Genomic DNA, 22,500 nt, shown 5'->3' on the forward strand with positions numbered 1-22,500 from the left:
TTGAGGGCAGAACTTATGGAATCCGAGATCTGACTACGTAACAATGACGTTTTGCCTTGTTTTCAAGTACCGAGCTGGATATGTTAAGTTTGGGTGTGTTTGATTCTCGGGGAACCAAGCCTGAGGATCTCTAATATAATGTAATACAGTATATAATATAATTTTGCACAGTACTATATATATATATATATATTTATATATATATATATATATATATATATATATATTTTTATATATATATATATATATATATATATATATATATATATATATTGTGACAAAAGGAGGCATTTAGCTGGCAATATGCAGAGAAAGCAGGGAAGTAGAGTAAAACATTTGTGCAGTAATGCACCTAGATTGAATGTAAAGACCTATGTATGAAAAGCAATAGTTTAAGTTTGGTTTAACTTTGACTTGAAATCCTTCCTCTCAGCAAACAGACAGGGTGTGTCAGAATTACAGAGCCAGTGATGGGCGTTTCCTTTTAAAGAGAAGGTGGGTGTGTCACCTGTCCATCAAGCTAAGGCTGGGGGAGGAGTATCAGGTATAAAAGCTTGTTTATATCAATTGTGCACGGAGACTAATGCTGGGTGAGCTGGCTGGTCCTGAGAGAGAGCTGGACTATGTATAGCTAGTGTTTAGGGTCTCCATGATTGCTGTACAAGTATACAGTGTCAAACATTTACCATCCTGACAATAAAGCACCATAAAAAGAAAGTTGTTGTTCGCGTGTGCTTCTGCAGTAGCGGGCTCTTGCCACAATATATATATATATATATATAGTACTGTGGAAAAGGTTTAGGCAGTTGTCGAAGAGTGCTGCAAAGCAAGAATGACTTCAATAATAGGAGTGTATATTTTTATATTTTTATCAATTAGCAAAATGCAAAGTGAATGAACAGAAGAGAAATCTAAATCAAATCAGTATTTGGTGTGACCACCCCTTGCAAACAGTTTTTGAAGGAACTCAGCAGGGAGGTTGTTCCAAACATCTTGGCTAACCAGAGATCTTCTGTAAATGTAGGCTTGCTCAAATTCTGTCTCTTCATGTAATCCCACACAGACTAAATGATATTTGCAATCAAGGCTCTTTGTAGGCCATATCATTACTTCCAGGACTCCTTATTCTTCTTTACGATGAAGATAGTTAATGACATTGGCTGTATGTTTGGGGTCGTTGCCCTGCTGCAGAATAAAGTTTGAGCCAATCAGACGCCTCCCTGATGGTATTGCATGATGGATAAGTACCTCCCTGTATTTCTCAGCATTAAGGACACCATTAATCCTCACCAAATCCACAACTCCATTTGCTAAGAAGCAGCCCCAAACTTGCAAGGAACCTCCACCATGCTTCACTGTTGCCTGCGGACACTCATTATTGTACCACTCTCCAGGATTATGAATTAAGTTGAGTAATGCAATTATTTAGTAAAACAAGACCAAAACAATAATTTAGTTTTTTTCATAGATGCACAACAATCACCCACATAGGATGAACATGAAGAGACTCCTGGGGATGTGCCACCAAAGAGTCCAATATCCTCTTCACCAACAAGGACTTGTACAGTCTCCATTAGTGTATATCCTGGAGATATTAGAGCAACAGCATGTAGCAGTGACTTTGACACAAAAAAGAACCAGAGAATGAATGGATCAACACCTGTCTTTGCTGCAAAACATCTCCATCTCTCTCCTGGAGATGAAGGTCATGCAATGGAAGATTGGCAATAGACTGGTCCCCCAAGCCCCAGGGCCTGAGCAGTATGAGCATATGGCTCCAGTAAGTCTGAACCAAAAGGAGCAGAGGACTCAACACCTTCCTCTGCTCTTCAGGTTACATGGAGCTAGGGGCATAGACACACTTCCAGCAGTGGCCCTGGGGGCAAAAGACATAAATATTAAATTATTTCTTTTTTTTTTTTAAATCTGTTGATGTGAAAATAAAAAACAGTATAAGACAAATAATTATTTGTTAAATTAAAAGTTTGCCTTATTTTTGACATTCTTTTTATTATTCATACATATGTAATAGATTAAAACAGAGTCTGTTGTTCATTGTCAAGATGGGCGATACATTTATGGAAATTAACAAATATCTGCTGTGTGCTGAAATATGTGAGTCCATCAACAATAATTAATGTGTTGTATGTAAATTATGTGTCAAAAATATTTGGCAAAGACACCAAAAATTTTGTAGGCAGCCTATTTTCACTAGCTATGGGTCATGAGCCGCGGTGGCTCACTTCCTCCATCAGCATTTCAGCTGTCATGGCAACAGCCGGGACATCACTTCCAGTTCCCATCTTCCCAACCGTCATCATGGCAACAGTTGGAACACCTTCTGAGCAGCGCCGCAACGCTGGGCAGCCGGGAGCATGCGCATATTAGTAAACAGCCTGCGGGCTAATTAATCAGGCAATCTATTTATTAAGCAGCCCCTGGGGACACTTATAGGGCAGAGCCCTGATTGGTTCTTTTTTGTATTTAAGGCAGGCTTAGCCTCCCTGCCGATTATATCGTTTCCAGTCTTGTGCTGTTGCTGACCTGCTGTTGGATTCCTGTCTGCCTGATCTTCTGTTGTGACTCTTGCTTGTACCTTGGACCTTGCCTGTTTGCCTGTTGCCATGACCTTTTGGCTTGTATTCTAGACTTCGCTGTTTTGCTTGTGACCCTGACCCCTGCTTGGATATCGATTTGCCTGTCTGCTTCGGACCACTGACCACCCGCTCCAGTGTGGGCTAGCCCCTTCGGTTTCCTCTGCGCTACGGACATCATTGATGAGCTTTTACTACTCTGAGCTTAAGACCTGGGGCATCTGAGTATCTATGAGCACATAAAGCTCTATGGGAAAGGCGGCTGCTAAAGGTGAAGACCTCTACCCTATCTGTTTTCAAAGCTCATCTTGGTGGTCGTGAGCCCTAACACTATGTACACATAAATGAAAATATTCTAGACAAACATGAAAGGTTTAAATGGTTTGTTTAACATGTTATATATATTTTAGCTAAATTAAATTGCCTTTTTTTCATATGTATGTTAAGACTGCACTGAAATATTGTTGGATACCTCATTGCAAAAGCACTGGCTTTCGGACAGACGTGAAGGACTCCAGGGGGTATATTTATCAAGCTGTGGGTTCAAAAAAGTGGAGATGTTACCTATAGCAACCAAACAGATTCTAGCTGTTTATTTAGTACATTCTACAATATGACAGCTAGAATCTGATTGGTTGTTATAGGCAACATCTCCACTTTTTCAAACCCGCAGCTTGATAAATTTATCCCCAGGACTTATTCCTTAACACAATGTCAACCTCCTCCTCAATCTGCATCCAATGTGTGAAGACGATATTATAAAAAATGCACAAAGATCAACAATGTCACAACATTCGATACATGCATGAGAAGTCCTCCAGATCGATCAAGGCAACAAAAATGTGCTTTGAGAAGCCTGAATTTTCTTTCAATGCTGATCTAGTGTAGGTATGTGTGGAATTGTGTGCAACTTGTTACTCTGGACGTAAAAGAGGAGTTAGAAACCATGAGGGGATAGGCGCTGTCTACTGAAAGTAGAACAAAATAATTTTAGAAAAAATTACAATTTGTATTTCAGATAGTCTTAATGCACACACTGTTATCTGTCTGGAATGTGTGGACTTAGGTAATGGATATTTTTTAACATGGCATTTTACAGACATGACAAAATTAGTTGAACAAAAATGTATGTTTACAAAAAACAAAAACCCAATAGGACCCCATTTGCGTCTATTTCCCTCTCTGATAATCAATGCCGTATCCCATATTGCCTCATATTGAATGAGTCATGGGCACTGGATATCTGGCAACCAGGCTACGCATAAGGAGAGCCACATCACATATAGCCTGGTAGTTGATGGAATGATAATATTTCCTGTTCGAAATCAGGGATCTATTTCTTCTTGATGGTACAATGAATAAGTGGGTACAATCTACTGCCCCTATGGCATATGGAAGATGGATTTAACCTGCACCCCTTATCCGATGGCAACTAAATAAACTGCCTGATGCTTGACAGGAATGTCCCTTCACAATGGACAGAGCTTCCTAGATGATGTGAGGTGGGGGTCTGAACTGGCATCTCACCTCATTGTCAAGCATCTCAAGAAGCTTACACAAAACCTGAAGACACACTCCCTCAACCTTCGCTGTTGTTGGTGCCAAGGGTGATACTGGCTGCTGTGGTGACATCTAAGGGCCAGCATCCCAGCAAGTGCTTTGATACATCTCTATACTCAAGATAAAAAGATTAAAAAAATTCAAGTAATAGATAATTAATTTTACGTATTATATATTAGTTTGTATTTTACATTTTAAATTTTTTATGTAAATGTCTCAGGATTTTACTTACAAATATCAGCTAAATAGTGCTTGTAACCATCATTATCATCATCATCATCAATGTGTATTTGCAGCTGCCCTCCAGCAGCCACAAGTGATATGGCTACAGGTATATATGTGCCTCTGTGCGGGCCTGCATTTTTTTCACAATTACGCAAACATACTCTTACCGTACTCGGCCTACATTAGGCCACCCATTTGTTTCCTTGTCCGGACTCTTCAGTCGTAATGAGGCGCAACTGTCAGATGTGTACGGGTCTGCATAAATTAATATGCGTCCAATTGGTTTTGTGAGCATGCACGGTGCAAATTTGCATATTTTAAACAAAGGTGTAGGTCCCACTCCACATCAGCTCCTTAGTCAAAAAGCAAAAACATTCTAAAAGTTAGTCTACTCTTCCAGAAATCAATTTTTAGGGTGTCATTTCCTATTAGATATTTTACAATTTTAATACTTTATTGTCAGTGTATTCCCGCCTCCTTACTTGCTTGTTTATGTAATCAGCAATGTTGCGTCTTTTCATACATTTATGCAGTTATGCTTGTGCTGTTTTGTTTATAGGAAATAACTGTTTGTAGTTGACAGTTATAGATCTTTACTGTCAACAATAACAAACAATGTTACACCACTCTCTTATGCTATAGAAAATGCTGGTATAGTAGGTATAGGTATGCTGTAGAAAATGTTATAATATTAACATGTCTGTAATTAGAAATAATATAGCCTAGTTTACATTCCAAAGCTCTGACCCTGTGGGGAGACCTCGCACTAGAATTTTGTCATCATCCTACATATATTGCAAATATGACTACAGACCATCTGTTTAAGCTATAAAATCTAAATATGTTTGTGGCTAACTGATTAAATGTAAAGAGAAAATGGTGCAATGCGTATAAAATAACATTTTCTCATTGATACATCACTCCTTGTTTGTAAAAACGTAGTAATTTGCATTAGTTCATTGTGTACTCTTGAAAGTGTGAATACTGTATATTCCTTTCCTTAAAGTACTTAATCCACAGGGCTGTACTAGCTTATAATTAGCAGCAAGTGATTTCACTGTTATGATATTTCAGATCACACATTATTTTAAATTGAACATACACTATATGTTGTGAACAGGAAGAAAACATTCAGAGTGTGAGGGGTAGGTAAAATAAAATATAATACCTTTATTGTACTATTATTATATTTATATATATATGAGTCTTCCTTGACAGTAAGGCTTCTAGATTGTGCTTGTCAATCAGGGTTAAACTAATAGATCCTGGATCTTATAACATAGTGCACCTATTATGTGTTGCAAACAATAAAGCATTTACAAATTAAACTAGTGTTGCTGCTTAAAAACAATAAGAAGTGTCTTTTATATTACTAAGCACAGGGAACATATGAACTGGTTCCAATAAAGTTATACCTTAAAAATAAAGATTGTTACCTGAAACAGTAAAGGAACCAACTTAAACCATCTGTACATGAAGTACTGGTGCAACAAAGCAAAAACCAAGACACAGTATTGCCACCCCTGAACCCAAATTTAATAGGGGTGGGAGTGTACAATAAATGTGCACCTCTTACACTCTCCCCTACAACAGTTATGTTGTCCTGACATATGCAAAGATAGTGTCATAAGATATGAACCTACTCTTAAGAAGGTCTCACAGAGTCATAGTGGCCTAAGATATTAATGAAATTGTTGTTTGCGGAAACATCTTTTTTGAACTGGGACATGGCCACCCTCCATCTGAAAATGGGACATGATTGTGTCATGCTAGGAGAGTTATCATGTCCCTCTGGGGCATGTATAACTCTTCTGAAGTGCTAGGACAACACTCCTCTGAGGTGGAACCAGGGCTGCTACTGAAAATCGTGGGGTCCAGTACAAATGTAACAAACTGTGCCCCCTCCTTCATTCACCCCATCCCCATTCTTAACTCAACATATGGCTCTTCGTCCACATCCCACACCCATTCTCGACAATCTCCATCCCCCTATCTAACCGCTGCAGTAGTTTACTTCCATCTCTGCTTTTCTTCTTCTATACATCTTCTTACTGGCTCTTTTTGGCTTCTCTCCATTGACAGCATTGTGAAGACATTAGTTATGTGATGGCTGTGATGTTGTAGAGAGTCAGTTGAATCTCTGCATTGTTGCAGCTCTCTGTCTGGGAGCTGGCCACCACACTCTCAGGAAGATGCGCCCATGAGGGGCTGGGATTGGAGCAAATGGCAGTAGTGGTGGTGCCCCCACATCTTAAGAGTGTAGGTGGATGCGCTGTCTAAAAGGGTTCCTTAATTCAGTACGGAGGCCTCCACCCACCCCTCACAGCTGCTGCCTAAAAAGGGTGCCCTTCACATCCCTTAATTAACTACGGAAGCAATACAAACACCCGCCCTCTGTATAATGTACAAGCCTTCAGAAAAAATATTATACAGAGAGCTGGTGTTTGCATTGCCCCCTTAATAGCATGAATGGAACTGTCGTTCTTACAAGTGACATAAAGGTCACTGTTGCTATGTGTGTTTCCCAGAATTATTCTATGTCAATATTTCAAGATGTTTAATTTGATGACAGTTTGAAATGAGGCGTGATTACCATATCGGTGTAACTAGTGTCGGAATAATGACTACCACTGGTTACTACTTGGGCTGGATCAACATTTTTTTCTTAGACCTTTTCCATTCTCTGCCTCAATTTCACATAATGGACTGTCATAATGTTTCATTTTCGTTGAAACATAAACAGTCTCTTCCCAGTTGGAAAGAAATTTCCCAGGGCCTCCTTACCCAGATTTCTAAGTAGTACTCTGCTACCTTGCACTAGTTCAACACTATGGATTTTCCTTTCATAATAATCTTTACTTTTCTTTTCTATGTCAGTCACCCTTCTTGTCTGGAATTTTATATACTCTATGTATCTATTGCAGAAGTGCCAAACATGCTTTTAGAGGGAAATCTGTGGATCGTGAATTGGTAGTATGGAGTAGTATGAGTATTTTGAATGAGCTAGTGTTCCCTAATTTTGAAAACAATTTGTTCTCAATCTCTCTACCCAAGTCATGATTGTTTTAAAATGTGGCTTTCCTTATAAAAGTAAAGTCAATAAATATTATTAGCAGCAGTTCTTCCAGAATTGTTTATGGAAGTAAAAGCCTTAGGAAACCATGTGAAATAGTCCATCACATCTACGATACACTCACATGTCCCCAGATAGAGAAAGTCAACTGAAATCATCTCACAAAAGTAAGATGTAGTCATATTAAGTAAAAGTGGTTGAATAGACTTATTTGGCCATTTATATTTTAAACAACTACACAGGTGAGGTGTATAGAGTTTTATACTACGCTGCATATGTGCCAATGAGATCTATATCTGACCAAATTCACAGCCCCAGGTGTCCCATTTCCTCATGTAATTCTTTATATACTAGTTTGTGGTATAACTTGGGCAACACTAACTGGGAACCAGAAGATGATTTTTTTTTCAAAGAACTCCCACAATGTCTAAATATATCTTGGCTACTGTCACACGAATGTGGAGAGATCTGAAGATTTATTGGCAATGCTGAGAAAATTGCTATTTAATAGAACTTTACTTTATTCTACTAGTTATATCATTATCAATGCTGAGTTGCTGCTGACCAGGTTTTCACTTTATTACATTGATAATTTTGAATGAAGCTGTAAGACAGTGACAGTGACCATCTTAGCCATGAATAATTTCCTTTCCTCTCAGTCTCTGTCCTCCCAGCCACTTATACGCTAATTCACATACAGAAGGAGGTGGCCATTAGCAATTGGCCAGTAACTTATGGTAATCCTCATGTTCTTCTTACGCCTTACTTACCTTGTGCTACCACTTTGCATGCACTGCCTGCTACTCTCAGAGAGGAAGTGTGATTAAGAGAAGCAGGTGAGACAAGAACAGGAATAAGTGGCGGTAAGTAGTGAAGGATAATATAATTATTTTTGAGCACAGGTAAATATGCTAAAAGTTGCAGAAATAAAAAGCTGCGCTGGATGCTGCTTAGCCCATTCAATGTATGTCAAAGCACTTCTAGTCCATAAACATTAGCGTTTAAGACACGCAGTTTTACTAGCATTGCCTGGTGTCTATGGCCCACCAGGCATCTGCTTGAACTACATTTCCTTTTTTTTTTACATAGAAAATGCCATAGAGACATGTTTGGTGGTCTTGTCCAAATTAATGAGATAATGGGATGCTTTGAAGGACCTACTTCATTGTGTCCCCAATTTAACCTCCCACTCTATCCTAATTTCTATTAACCTCCATTAGAACCTCCTGAGCCTCATAACATCAAATTAAACCGATGCGGAATGGCACCAGCACAGGCCTGTTGTCTATAATGACAGTGCGGACTGCTGCATCTCTTTTCAGTCAGCCTCAATCATATTTGGCTGAGCATCAGGGTTCAGAGGAGTGCATGCTGATCCCTGATTGGAAGATCCTATTTATTATAGAAAAGCCCTTTATCACCGCAGTTAGAGCTTCTTCATATCTAGCAAGGGGCTGCTGCTGGAGCCACACTGATGAAGAGATTGCTATGCTTTGCATGGGGAAGCCTATTTATCATGGACTATGGCGGTACAAGTACCACTGCAGTCCTCTTACCGCTTCTGCCATCTCAGGATCGGATAGCAGGGAGAAATTATTTAAAATTACTTTTTTTTTTTTACAGTTTATTTTTAAGTGGCGGGGGCCGTAATAGACTAGAAATTGTGATGACAGTTTAGGGTGCGGGGCCAAATGATGCATTTCGTCGAGCCACAAGCCCACATTCCCCCGGAACTCCAGGAGGCCAACTTGCCAAAAGTTGGCAAGTATGTAGTAAATAGGGGCCCATGTGAGTGAAAAGCTGACTGGGAATTGGGCCAGCCATGAGCCCATCTTTTTTTATTGGTGTGAGAGCTGACCAGGTCTACTTCTGTAGAAGTAACTGCAGCTTCCTCTGCTGCTCCATCATTTGTTCACATCATCTGTCCTTAGAACAACAAAAGGCTGGAATGGTGCAGCTGAGGCAAAGACTGTAACATCATCTGCATTTAAAGGAGCATTTAGTTAATTGTGAGCATTGCAGGCACAGTTGAAGTATAATGGTTATAGAGCAGTTACACCTATTGTAAAGGGGTGGTATTGCTGTATTGATACACACATCTCTGTTGTTGAACTGTTTCCATTGGTTAAATGAAAATTTCTACAATCACTGTGCATCACTTCAGAGATATCAAATTTGTACTTTTATTTATTAATTTATTTTATCTTGTAGGCTACAGGGTTATACTTCTGTCTGTGGAAAGGTCTAGCTGTCAGCAGAATGCTTTCTACAGGCAGTATGTGCAACAGTGACATACTGGCTAAAGTAGGTAGTGCACTCAAAAATCCTAGCAGAGAGGAACAGAACAATAGGTAAAATCAGTGGTCGAAGTGGAAATTTAGAAGTGGCAGTATGAATGGCATTTAATTTATTTGTAGAAACAGTATGAGAAGTGGCGGTATGGCATACCACCATATATCAGCCCACTTCCACCATTGGGTATAATCATATTTATGCATTATTGAATAAATAACAAAGTTCAATTATATTTATAATTTATTGATGTTTAAAAAAAATCCTGTATACATTATTAGAATTCTTATGAAGGGGTTTTCTCCAGTCTAGAAGATGCACGGTTCAAATTAATTCCTTGCTAAAGCCAAAACTATATTTTACAATTACTGGACCACTGGCATACACTAGTTTTTTTTCACCTTAGCTGAGCAAGTAAAATGGCTGCTACCTCTGATAGAAGTAAGTTCAAATATGCAGGGAAATAATGTTGTTGTGTAATATCAGTGTGACCCGTTTATAGTGCTCAGTGTGCATCAGGTGTGTGATATCAGTGTGACCTGTGTATAGCATACTTGCCTACTCACCCAGAATTTCCGGGAGCCCTCCCGTACTCCTGGGAGAGTAGGTATCCTCCAGGAGGTGATGGAGGTGGGGTTTAATGATGCAATTTTGCATCATAAAGCCCTGCCCTCCCTGCTATGAGATACAAGGAATTTTGGCATTCCCTAGCAAGGGGCGTGTCTATTGTGGCACCACGCCCCCTCCGGATCTCCTGGAGGAGAGGTTTGAAAAGTGCACAAGTATGGTGTATAGTGCTCAGTGTATATCAAGTGTGTGAGATCAGTGTGACCTGTGTATAGTGCTCATTGTGTATCAGATGTGTGAGATCAGTGTGACCTGTGTATAGTGCTCATTGTGTATCAGATGTGTGAGATCAGTGTGACACCTGTACAATGCTCAGCGTGCATCAGATGTGTGATATCAGTGTGACATATGTATAGTTCTCAGTGTGCATCAGATATGTGATATCAGTGTGACACACGCATAGTGCTCAGTGTGTATCAGGTGTGTGAGATCAGCGTGACACATGCAGGGGTGTAGGAACCAGGGTCAGACTGGCCTGCCAGGGAGCCAGGGTATTCCCCGGTAGGCCCCGACGTCTGATAGCTCCGTCCCCTTCATTGGTGGGGGGAGCAGGTACCTCATCACGGCGACGGTGCCCCTCTTTCCTCCTCCCTGTTCCGTTTGCATTGAATATCGGGCATTACGTCAGGGGGGGACAGAAAGGCACAGAGTGATGAAAAGGGGAGGAAAGCAGCATGGCATATGATGATGTAGATTGGGGGGTGGGGGGCAGAAAGGCACAGAGTGATTAAGAAGGGGGAAGGCACAGAGTGATGAAGAAGGCAGGGAAGGTACAGAGTGATGAAGAAGAGGGGTCAGAAAGGCATAGAATGAAAGAAGAAGGGGTAGCAGAAAGGCACAGAGTGATGAAGAAAGGGGGTAGAAAAGCACAGAGTGATGAAGAAGGGGAGGAGCAGAAAGATGCAGAGTGATGAAGGGGGGGAGAGCAGCATTGCACAGTGTGATGAAGGGGGGCCAGGTGAAGGGGGGAAAAGCAGCATGGAGGACGCGGTGTTCATAAGGAGGCACAGTGTGATCATAAGGAGGCACAGCGTGGTGATGATGAAGGGGCACAGTAATGTGTGTGTGATGGCACATGGGGCTTGTGGAAAAGTAGTGTGTGTGATGGCACATGGGGCTTGTGGAAATGTAGTGTGTGTGATGGCACATGGGGCTTGTGGAAATGTAGTGTGTGTGATGGTACAGGGGGTTTGTGGCAATGTAGTGTGTGTGTGTGGTAGGCGGTGGCTAATTAATTGGTGCTCTTTTGTTTGTGGGGTGATGGGGCAATTTCATTTTATTGTGGGGACTATTAATTTAGGATTGGGTGATTCGGGGGCTATTAATTGAATGTCGGGGTGAGTTTGGGTAGAATGAGGTCTATTTATTAAATGTGAATATGAATTATCTAATGGTAAGCAATGGTTGCGGGAAACAGGTATATTTATTAAATGTAAATCTTATTAATTTATTGCTGGGGCTGTTTGGTTGGAGAGGTATAGATCTGTTTATTAAATCTCTCTATTATTTTAATGTTGGGGCTGGAGGAAGGCCTATTTATTAATCATGGGTGCTACTGATTTAACACATGGGTTGATTGGCATTTTCTAAATGTGCCCATTTGTTTACCAAATAGGGCCACCGACATTCCAGGATCCAGACAAGCCGCAACTATAGAAACCAGCAGCCACAGGTGGTGTAAGTGACAAGAATAGGTAGGAGAGAGCAGTACAGTCTGCCAACAGTTCTGATTCTAGTGGGACAATCCTGATTTTTGGTGACTGTTCTGCCCAATCTAAGGGGCAGGCCAAGACTGTGTACTCTTTATATACACATTGCATTCTTTATATAATACACTACGGTGCTAGCTGTCCTTCGTGGACTTGCCACACCCCTTCTAGTAGTTTGGTTATGCCTCTCTAGTGGATGGCCACACTCCCTCTGGTGTGCCCCTACCATTGTATTCCCCATTGGGCCCTTCATATCCCAGTCCGACACTGGTAGGAACCGTGGAGGCAGAAAGGGCAGTTGCCCCCCATTAACTTCTACAAAAAAGGAAAAAGAAATAACCTTTTTGGAGCTGGTTAAAAATAGGGATATCAATATCATATGAACCAAAATATAGCAGAGTAAATAAAATAATCAAAGTGTTAAAGATAAACCTGCAGCCTTCCACAAACAACAAGTACTGTTACTTGTTAGTATACAAAATAGGAAAAAAAGGCACGTGGTGGTACTGGTAAATCTTAAAACAACATATTTATTGTACATAAAATACTCATGAAACGCTCAGCAAGTCTAAAGAGCAACACCTATTAGCCACAAATATGTAGATATAGAAAGAGCACTAAGAATGGCAGCTAAAATAGACTGAATAACCAATAATGGCATAAAATACAGGAGAAAGTCCAGCTAGGTGCCCCTCGGTACAAATATATTATAAATACAGCCACAGAGTGGTGACCTCCATAAAAAAGTCCAGCAATAATGAACTGTGATCAAGGTGCCCAAGAATACTTAGAAACAGTTGCCCCTAAGAAGTTGTGATCAGGTAGAATAGTCTTTCCAGAATTTTCTTCTAGAGGACGCTTGGAGAACATTCTTGAGAGTGCATCTGCTTTGCCATTTCTGGATCCCGGTTAGTAAGAAATTATAAAGTTAAATCGAGAGAAGAATAAAATCCATCTAGCCTTTCTAGGAGACAATTGTTTAGCAGTGCGCAAAAATTCAAGATTTCTGTGATCAGTAAGAACTGTCACGGGGTGAATAGAACCCTCAAGAAGGTGTCTCCATTCTAAAAAAGCACACAGTAATTCCTTGTTCCCAATATCATAGTTTCTCTCAGCTGATGTCATCTGGCGAGAAAAATAAGAACAAGGATGCAACAACATCTTCTCACCGACACGTTGGGAAAGAATTGCTCCCACTGCAGAATCAGAGGCATCAACTTCGACAATAAAGGGTAATTCAGGATTTGGATGTATCAGGATTGGTGCTGATGTGAAAAGAGTCTTAAGTTCTGTAAAGGCTTCTTGAGCTTTAGGTGACCATTCAAAAGGAACGCCCTTCTTTGTAAGTTGCGTAATAGGAGAAACGATTCCAGAAAAATTCCTTATGAATTTCCGGTAGATATTGGCAAAACCAATAAACCGTTGTACTTGCTTTTCGTTCTTAGGTACAAGCAGTTAATGACTGCATCAATCTTACTGGGATCCATGCTTAGACCATCAGGGGAAATTATGTATCCTAAGAATTGAATCTTGGCTTGTTCAAATTCACACTTTTCCAATTTGTTGTACAATTGGTTCCTCCGAAGTCTTTCGAGTACAGTACAGACATGTTTGCGATGTTACTCCAGATTATCGGAGAATATAAGAATGTCATCCAAATGGGCAACAACAAATTGATCTAATAAGTCTCTTAAGACATCATTGATGAAATGCTGAAAGGTTGTAGGCATTGCATAGGCCAAAAGGCATGACCAAAGACTCAAAATGTTCATATCTTATACTGAAGGCGGTTTTTCACTCATCCCGGGTCAGATTGTATGCCCCACGCAAATCAAGCTTTGTAAAGATCTTTGCTTTCTGTAGCCTCTCCAACAATTCAGGAATTAAGGGGAGTGGATAATGATTCTTGACTGTAATCCTATTGAGTTCCCTATAATCAATACAGGGGCGTAAGGTAGAATCTTTCTTTTCAATGAAGAATAAGGCAGCACTAGCAGTTGTAGTAGAATGGCAAAGAAGCCTTTGTTTAAGTTTTCATCCAGAAATTCCCGAAGGAATTTTAACTCTGGTTCGGATAGAGAATAAAGTCACCCAAAAGGTATGGATGATCCTGGTAACAGCTCAATAGGACAGTCATAAGGGTGAGGAGGAGGTAATATATCTGAATTCTTTTTATAACAGATACCTGAAAATTCACTGTATTACGGAGGCAATTTCAAATCTTTAGAAGGAAGTTCGGTAACCTGCTGGTCAACAGACACCACAGCACTAGATAGGCAGTTTCGTTTGCAGTGCTCAGAAGGAAAGGATAAAGTGCGAGTATCCCAGTTGACAGAAAGATTATGCATAGACATAAGGTGATGCTGCTCCTCCTCCACATCCCCTCTCTGCCTTGCCCTACACTAGCTCCCCATACCCTACAGAATCATTTTCAAACTACTGACCACAATGTACAAAGCACTCTCCCAGTCCACTGTCCCCTATATCTCCGACACCCTCTCCATTCACACTCCTGCCTGCTCCCTGCGCTCGGCCAATGACCGTCGCCTCTCCTCCACTCTGATTACCTCTTCCCACTCCAGAATCCAAGACTTCTCCCGTGCTGCCCCCCTTCACTGGAATGACCTCCTCGCTCCATCCGTCTCTCTCCCACTCTTAGCTCTTTCAAACTGCCACTAAAAACCCACCTGTTCCTCAAAGCCTACCAACCTTCCACCTAACCCCTCCTCCCGCCCCCTCTTCTCTCCCTTATATGTCAACTCACTCCCTTTGTACCTGAGTTTTGTTCACCCTCCCTTAGGATGTAAGCTCATTGAGCAGGGCCCTCTTCCCTCTTGTGTCCTAACCTTCTCTTCTGTTCCGTCTTTACTGCATTAGCCTGCTTAGAGCTCCTGAAGTGTAAGTATTTTTGGTTTACTGTTCAGTAATGTATACCCTGTATTGTCTACTGTTTGTGCATTGTTCGGCGCTGCAGAATTCTTGTGGCGCCTAACAAATAAAGGATAATAATAATAATAATAATAGACAGCCAAGGGATTCCCAATATTATGGGAAATTTAGGTTAAGCAATCAAATGGAAGCTTATAGCCTCCTGATGCCCTGGTTCGATAGTCATTTGTAGCTGGATTGTTTCAAGAGTTACTGGCCCAGAAGACAAAGGGGATCCATCTACAGTCTCCAAATTTACAGGAGCTTGTTTACTCCTCTGCCTCCCCTCTCTGCCTTGCCCTACACTGGCTTCCTTTCCCCTATAGAATCCTCTTCAAACTCCTCACCACCACATACAAGGCTCTCTCCCACTCTACTGCCCCCTACATCTCTAACCTCCTCTCCATACACACTCCTGCCCGCTCCCTGTGCTCAGCCAATGATCGCCGCCTCTCCTCCTCTCTTATCACTTCTTCACACTCCAGAATCCAAGACTTTTCCCGTGCAGCCCCCCTTCACTGGAACGACCTACCTCGCTCCATCCATCTCTCTCCTATTTTGTGCTGCTTCAAACGTGCACTGAAAACTCACCTCTTTCGCAAAGCCTATCAACCATCTACTTAACCACCTCACCTCCTCCACTCGCTCTCCCTTCTCTCTTCTGGCTCCCCTTGTGCCTGGTTCTGTCTACCCTCCTTTAGGATGTAAGCTCACATGAGCAGGGCTCTCTTCCCACCTGTTCTTCTGCTCCATGCTTATTGCAGCAGCCTGCCTGGAGTTCTGAAGTATTGGTATTTTTGTTTATTGTTCTGTACTGTTTCACCCTGTATAGTCTACTGTTTGTACTGTGTACGGCGCTGCGGAAATCTTGTGGCGCCTAACAAATAAATGATGATAATAATAATAATAATAATAATAATAATAATAATAATAATACAATGCAGTTTTCCTGTGCAGAGATGATATCCATGAAATGTCCACCAGCAACCAAGTCAAGCATAGCCAGACTGCAAATTACAAGAGACCCAGATGAAAGCGTTATTGGGAGAGCAAAATGTGATTGTTGTGGCAAAGGATGTCCTTTTTCATGAGTCAAGGGATTTAATGATTGCGAGATGGAAAAGGATTGACTAGACTCCTCGGAATCCATTTGCTTAAAGTCAGTCATAACTATGGTCTGGTGAATCTTATTTGGGCAAGCGACGGCATAATGTCCTTGAGCACCACAATATAAACAAAGATTCTCATTCCGACATCTCTGTTTCTCATTAAAACTGAGTGGTTTCCTAATTACATCAATTTGCATTGGTTCAGGTGAGATGCTAGGATTGTCTGATGGTGCAGCTTTGAACACTGTAGGTCTATTGAACTGATGCAAATTACTGCCCACACCAAACGCTCTTAATCTTTAATTTTTTTCTCTCACTTTGATCAATCCGAATGCACAGTTGGATAAAATTATCCAGATCATCAAGGGTGTCTACTCTCGCCAGTTCATCCTTTACTTGCTCAGAAAGGCCGCGAACTGGCTTATTTTTTTTGCAGAATCATTGCATGTGGTGTCTGCAACCAAGCATCGGAATTTGAAATTGGCGGTACACTCCACAGAGCGACTTACTTGTCGCAGGCTATGGAGTTTAGCTTCAGCGGTGGCACATCGATTAGGATCAACATAGACCTGTCCCATAGCAGAAGTAAAAGATTCCAGATCTTCCAGAATAGCATTTTTTTGCTCAACATAAGGAGAGACCCAGGCTAGGGCTTCCTCTATCAGGAGAGTAATTATGAAGAAGATCTTCATCTCATCACTATTGAACTGTGTAGGTTGCATCCAAAAATAAATGTTGCACTGGTTTAAGAAGCCTCTGTATAGGCGACGATTGCCACTGAATTTTGTAGGCAAAGGTGGACACGAAATTTGTGCAGCAGTGGTATCATAATTTTTTAATTATTTCAGCAATTGAGTTATTTGTAGCTTTAGTAATGCTTTCTAGTTCTCTGATCTTGTTCTGAGAAATGCAGGGAAACTCTTGCAACTACTTAACATTTTCAGAGTATTTAGCGCAGCTACTCCCGCCGGATCCAGTTTTGGGCCTGATTATTCTGTCACAGTCCAGAGACAAGATAGGAGCCCAGTGGCAGGGAGGAAGGCTGGCTAACAGGAGGTGAGATGGTAAGAGAAGGTCAAACAAGCCGGGTTCAGTACACAGAGAGGCGAAGAGGTCCAAAGGTTGAGGCAGAGGCGAAGTGGAGGGCAAGCCGAGGTTGGTATTAGATGCTGGTAATCAGGAACAGCAGCAGGAGAAGGAGCTAGATCACAGGCACAGAGCCTAATAATCAGGCACACACACAACGGAACTGGCCAGGCTTTTATAGGAAGTCAAGGGGTGGAGCTAAGGCATGCTGGAACATCAGGAGATCACAGGAACTAATCTGGAACACAGAATAACGGCAAGGAACTGTCCAGCAGCCAGAATAGCTCAGTCAGTAGAAAAGCAGTCCACAGAGGCACAAGCACTGAGTTCGAATCCTGACAACCCTACAAAAAGACCCAGGAGGATACCCACTCTTCCAGGAATCCATGAGGACTCCTTGAAATTCAGGAGAGTAGACAAGGGTAATCTTTGTGCTTAGTGTGTATTAGTTTTGTGAAATCTGTGTGACCCATGTATAGTGATGAGGTGTGGGCAGGACTGTAACTAGGGCTGTGCAATAGGGGCTACCCCCCAGGGCGCAAAGCTGAAGGGGTGCACAATTTAGGAATGTTTTAGGTTCATTTGGATAAAATGGAGGGCTAGGGGGGACGGCATTTGTCTTTCTCGCCCCAGGCGCTAGAATTCTAAGTTACAGCTCTGGGTGTGGGATGTAGGTGTGACCTGTGTATAGTGTTCAGGGTATACTAGTTGCGTGATGACAGTCTGACCGTGTATAGTGGTCAGTGTGTATCAGGTGTGAACTGGGTATAGAGCTCAGTGTGTATATCTCCCAACTGTTTTGAAGAAACATGCTGATTTGTGGGCCACAAAAGGGGTGGGCTTAATAGAAAAGTGGGTGGAATTTTTGCACTAGTATATCCATTTGTGGGTAGAGTTTGGGTGGAATGGGATGGGGCTTATTTTGTCCAGCTTTCGGGATTCTGAATGTTTTGAGGTATGCTAGTTGTGTGAATCAGGTGTGTGATGTAAGTGTTGGCACTTATTTCCCCATGTGCTCTTTCTGCAATCAATTTTTACAGAGCATACCAGATGACCAGTTCTGAATTGGCCTATTGGGAGAAACGGTCTTGCATGTTAGAACTGTTCTAAAGCACTGATCTTCTTCTATTTACCGCCTCAACTGCTATGATCTGCTGTCTAGGCCAGCCTTAGAAGTAACCTTTAACATGCAATACCAGATTAACATTTCAGCATGTCTATGAGCACAATTACATCTCCAAAACCCACTGCCCTGAAGTCATCATTACCCCTACACTCTCCATTGTTTCATCATCTTCCCTACTTCTAATATTAGTTTAATCTGCACAACAATACCAAAATACAATCCTTCCTATTACAGGTTTCCACTAATTTGTTAATTCACCCTCTCACCACTTCCCTCACTGACTAATATAACCTCCTCTACACCTCATGTTGCTTCACGTCCAGTCCATATCCTTTTACAATTTAAAAACAATTACATTTAAATGACTATTTACCTACAAAGCGCTTGGCTGCTTCCATTTGTAACCTCCTTTTTACCTCTCATCAGACCCTTCCCCAATGTTGCATCCTTTAAAGTTTACCTTCAAAACCACCTAATTAGGGAGGTGTGTACTCATTTATTAACATTGCATTTAAGTGTAAATTTGCATTGAAAAGCAACAACCAATCAGTAATTAGCTTTTTCCTGTCTAGTGCAAGTTAAACAACAAAAGCAAGTGTTAGACTGGCAGCTACGTTTTAGAGCATATTTTGCACCTAAATGTAATGATAATAAATAAGCCCTGAACCCTTCTCAACAACAATGAGCCACTTATCTTATACCACTTCCATTTACTCAAATGTATACCTGACCCTAAACTATTTTCTCCTATTTCCTTATAGGGTTTGATGTGGAGTTGGACATATGCCTATTTTGTGCAGCATAAATTCCCAAAATTTGCACTGCCAATGTGCACACATGTGTGTGCATACAGACGTGCACTCATCCGACTAATGCGCATCTTTACGACTTGAGAGAGGGAAAGGGTAGGTAGGTCGATGCAAGTAAGGGCGTGTACAAGTAAATGTATGTGAGGCAGACCTGCACGGAGAAGCATGTATGCCTGTCAAGAACCGCAACGTTTGCATCCACTAGACTATACACACTGATGTTGGTGATGATGGTCGCTAGCTAGCTGCTTCTGATTGGCAGATTGGGAATTCACCTCTGAAACTAATAGGTGCTCTCTATATTGATCATGCATACATTATAAGAATTTTTGGGCATATTTTTAAAAATAATTTTTCGCTTCTTTCATTTGTATGCAAGAGGGAATATTATATATTCTGTATTATATGAAACGTAATAGCGAATGTGTTTTTCGCTATCACACGTGGGTGACATACACCTGGCACATATACTGCAGGTGCAGAGCTGACTCACCTTGAGATGCTTACATCTCAGCATATGGGTAAACATGCTATCTTTACGGGTACCATTTTTGAACATAAATTACATGTGTCTGACTGAGCATCAGGCCCCTAGATTGTAAAGTCTAACAAGGAGGGCTCTATCTACAATTTACACCAGGGTCGTTTTAACAGCATTATAGGCCCTGGGGCCCTACCTACACCTCCTACACAACCGCTCACATAAATAAAAATGTAAATTATCGATAAACACATTTTTGCTCCAAAGGGTGCAAAACAGAGTCAAAGAAAACTGAAACAAAGCCACTGTAGTGTCATAGCCTTCAAACTTCATTGTGCTCCATTCCATTTCATTAGTTACATTTTGTAAGTCGCAGAGGGAGGCAAGTGACATGGACTGTTAAAAATATTAGAATAACTTCATTATAGCTTTACGGCTTTAAAAAATTATGTGTGTTGATTTTTTCTTGTTTATGTACAGTTAGTAGGTGTACGTTGTGTTCAACAAGGTCATGAAATGTATTCGCAACAGCGAATTCGAATGTACCGATACCAGCTGATACTGAAGTGATTAGTCCATCTAAACATTTTAATTAAGAGGGTTTGAAGGTTCTGATTAAATCTTATGGAATAATATACTGAAAAGTTGACAAGCCTATGGGGCCCCGATGCTCATGGGGCCCAGCGTGCCCATGCGTTAAGACGGCTCTGATTTACACTGCAATTGTTAATCAATGTTCATATTTATGTGTAATCTCCCTAATTGTACAACACTAAAGAATAAGTCAGATGCTTCATAAATAAATATTCATACTCATTTTTATAACAGTAACAAACCAAGGTTTTTGTTTTGTAAGCCATATCATATTATATTAAAAATGGAATAAAAACAAACGAAATAGTATTATTTGAGTTCTGAAAAAATAAATGTACTAGAACTTTGTACTTTATGTCATACAACATAATAATGCATCATTTTGATCATAATTGTTTTAGATTTTGACCCTCACCTCCCTTCTCTGTTTATAGTTCTGCCAACCGTGGTGGGTTATTTCCTAACAGTGACAAGTTGCCCTACAGTAGAAGCCGTAGCAATCAGCAATTACCTTTTACAGATTTAGTGCCTGCTGGATGAAGAAAGCTAATTTCTTATGTGAATGCTGCACATTTGCATCTTCTTAGAAATATACCCCGTGTAGAGCTTCCACAGGATAAACTTCATCATATATATCATAAAAACAAGGACACCTATAGGCTTTACAAATGACATTCTATCCTATAGAAAAGGGGAGAGCAACTTAACTATGCATTCTTTTCTAATCAAATTCATTACATAATATTTTACACAGAAGCGTATTTATAAATCACACTTTGATGAGAGTTTGCCTTGAATTCAGCACTGTCGCTGACTACAGCAGCGGACATAGCACAGTGCTGTGATAATGATGCCACCTCTCAGCAGACATGAAAGGTTCTCTGCAGTTGATGAAAACGAAGCAGTTATTTATTATTTTAATTTACATGTCTATACAAAATAATTCTTAGAATACATACAGGGAATGTTCATGTTCATTTAGAATAAACTATTCAAATTATACTTTTAAAGCTGGTAGGAATATATTTTTAATACAAAGCTGCACTGTGTACTTTCTAATGCTAATTATAAATTAGTATAGGCATTTTTTTGAGATTTTTGTGTAACTGATATTATATCTAGGCTAGTTACATTTAAATGCATAATGCTGTACCAAGAAAGTCATCACATGAAGAAAAATGTTCCCTACAAACTTATCATAAGAATACTACTTCACTTACAATGTGTCCTCATGGACACTTTTATATTGAATACTGGGAGTTAAATGAGCAATATGTCACACATTTAATTTGATATATTATTAATTTTTTGCAGGCAGATGTAGCTCACATACTGTACTAAATCTTGCAGAGCAATGCAGGATATATGAAATAATTCCATCACACTATAACAGTATAGATAACTGTGTTTCCTTTCCACTGACTTATGTGCTGGGGTAATATGCCGGCTTGTGTGACCAGTGTAAGTTCAACGTAAAAATCTGTTTCAAGAATACATCTCTAAGCTTGTAAATGCAAGCCTTAGACAAGTAGGATGAATACAGTTGTACTATTTAAAATCTAAATAACCTGCAATCACATCAAATCACCAGGCTCTGTGGCTTCAATAAGCAGTACTACCTGTTGTGGAAGCACTGAACAACTCCACTCATTTGCATAACATTCACCGAACCATGCATTTTATATATATATATATATATATATATATATATATATATATATATACGTAGATATATATATATACATGTGTTTGTCTTTTAAAGAAATGTCATGATCTGGAGCTTGTCTATTGGAAATAAATCTGCCACGTCGCAAGAGACAAGCAGTAAGAACTGCAGCACTTACCTAGAAGAATGCAGCTCCACGTTCACTATTTCACCAATTAAAAATCACTCTACTATTAACTATACAGCATTATGTCAAACTGCTCCATGATACATAATTTTTTACTTTATTATGATCACGCTACATAAATCATACATGTAGCTCATATTAACTATTACCCTAATTGAAACTGCTACTATTTTTTTTCTATTTAGTATTATAGTTCTGACTAGCTATGACTCTCCAGTGGAGCATGCTGGACGTTGCTGTTCAAGTGTGGGGCAGGAGAGCTACAGACTGCCCTCATCTGGTATAACTTTTTTTACTGGCCGAGAGCACTACAGTGTTCCTGTTACAGTACATAAACTCACAAATATTTATGGGCTTAGTTAAATAAGAAAACATGTTTCAATATTAATCTTAGCATAATGTGTTCTTTATCTCACTGAAGTTTACTCAATATA

The 22,500-nt window shown here is 40.3% G+C and overlaps 1 protein-coding gene across 1 annotated transcript in view; it reads right to left on the reverse strand.

Annotated features, from left to right (window-relative positions):
* The window catches only part of UCN3 (urocortin 3), a 460,199-nt gene that overhangs the window by 27,095 nt on the left and 410,604 nt on the right, over positions 1–22,500 (reverse strand). The window lies entirely within an intron of this gene.

The sequence above is a fragment of the Mixophyes fleayi genome, chromosome 4, assembly GCF_038048845.1.
Source record: "Mixophyes fleayi isolate aMixFle1 chromosome 4, aMixFle1.hap1, whole genome shotgun sequence".
Lineage (NCBI taxonomy): Eukaryota > Metazoa > Chordata > Amphibia > Anura > Limnodynastidae > Mixophyes > Mixophyes fleayi.